Source organism: Triticum urartu, unplaced genomic scaffold, assembly GCF_003073215.2.
Source record: "Triticum urartu cultivar G1812 unplaced genomic scaffold, Tu2.1 TuUngrouped_contig_7072, whole genome shotgun sequence".
Lineage (NCBI taxonomy): Eukaryota > Viridiplantae > Streptophyta > Magnoliopsida > Poales > Poaceae > Triticum > Triticum urartu.
Window position 1 is genome coordinate 7,667 of NW_024117887.1, and position 1,909 is coordinate 9,575.

A 1,909-nucleotide genomic window follows, 5' to 3' on the forward strand; every position below is an offset into this window, starting at 1 on the left:
TAAGTATTAAAAATGTTGAACAAGTATTTGAACAATGTCGAACGATTATTTAAAAATGCTGAAGAAGTATTTGAAAATGTTAAACAAGTATTTAAAAATGTTGAACAAGTATTTGGAAACAATGTTGAACAAGCATTTGGAAAACATTTGGAAAAAAAATGTTGAATAAGTATTGCAAAAAATGTTGATCATGTATATAAAAATATTGAAAAATTATTTGAAAAGTTTCGAGTAAGTATTTGAAAAATGTTGAATAACTATTTAAAAAAATGTTGATCATGTATATAAGAATCTAGAATGAAAAATAAAAAGAAACAAATAAAAAATGAAAATGAAAACCTGAAAAGAAAAGAAAATAAATAAACCAAAGAAAACATAAAAATTAGAAAACAAAGAAACAAATGCAAAATATGAAGAAAAAAATGAAGAGAAAGAAAACGAAAAATAAAAATAAAAAGAGATTTCCGGCGCGACTGACTTCAAGTAGGTCGCGCCCTTGTACATATCATGAACTGTGGGTGAGCGATGTGACTAGTCATGCTTGCTATGTTCGAAGCGACCATGGATCGATCTCTCATGCTCGCCTTTTCCCTTCTATATTTTCTTAAGCTGTGCGCTAAAATGGGCCGGCCTGCTAACGACAACGACACAAAAACTTTGACGCGATACTTTCTTACGGGCTTGTTTAAGGCGAGATATAGTTGACGCGTAGCGCCATGCAATAGGCATGAATTAACACCGGCGGCCCCGCGCACGTTGCGTCCCGTCAGGGCATTCACTGGCTGTACGGCCGTGATCGGACTGGGTATGATCTGCGACGCAAGAATAGTTGTGCGTGCAGCCAGCACACTTCCTGGAAGCTAACGGATGAACCGACGGGAATACGGACGGAACAAGCTAGGGAACCGCTCGACGTCGAGGGTGTGCGGTATGTGCCGAGCTATTAGCTAGCTACTCGCGAACCAACATGTGGTTAAGATGATTAGATGGACAGTGGTATCCTCAACCCATCAGGTTTTAAATACTGGTGTTCGCATTATTTTAGAATTTATTTCACGATTTTCAGCGATGCGCTTTTAGTGGGAGGAGACGTTCTAGTCGACGACAAGGCGCCTACGTTGACTTCGTAAATCTCAAGATGATATGTCGGCTTAGTCTCTCAAGAATGCTCATAGGGATACAGTGTGTGTGTTTAGAGATGAGTATATCTGCATATATGAGCGTTTTGTGTCTGTACTCATGCTAAAAAAAATACTAGCTAGCTACTCCTGTTTACTGCAGAATGTCGTCGCTGCCGGTGATAGAGTGAGTGGGGTATTGCTATTGCTGCCGACAATGGCCGATGATGCAAGGCGAACTGTGAAACGCACAGGTCAATGTGTCGTCGAATAGTGCCCATCAAGCCATCGTCGTTTTCAAATAGTTCTCCGATGCTGCGCAGCGTTGTTACTGTGCCCTTTGGTAGAAATACGGAAGCTACCACCTACGGGTTTTGATTTTATTTAATTATTATTATTATTAAGTGCCATTTTATAATAATATCAAATTGGCCTATTAGCTCAGTTGGTTAGAGCGTGGTCCTAATAAGGCCAAGGTCGCAGATTCGAGACCTGCATGGGCCATTAATTTTTGATTTTTTTTTTTGAAACGGGCAAAAAAGCTTTTGCCTTATCTACTATCCCTATAAAAGAAAGAGAGGGCTGAGAACCAAACAATCAGATCCATCCATCAATAAGATCTAATGGTTCTTAATGCTTCGATATTTGACGCTACAAACCACACGCGTTAAGCCACTACGATCAATCAATCGATAATCTGCCCCCCAGTCAAACCGTCCGCCTGCACGACCTCCTCCTCCTCCCGCACAACCTCCTCCCCCTCCCGCGCCCTTCGCCGCAGCCTCGCGCTG

The 1,909-nt window shown here is 40.9% G+C and overlaps 1 non-coding gene across 1 annotated transcript; it reads left to right on the top strand.

The window, feature by feature from the left end:
- The first annotated feature begins 1,548 nt into the window (after positions 1-1,548).
- Positions 1,549-1,622, top strand: TRNAI-AAU. The gene has a single exon. It is a non-coding gene; the product is annotated as a tRNA-Ile (tRNA).
- Positions 1,623-1,909: the final 287 nt, after the last annotated feature.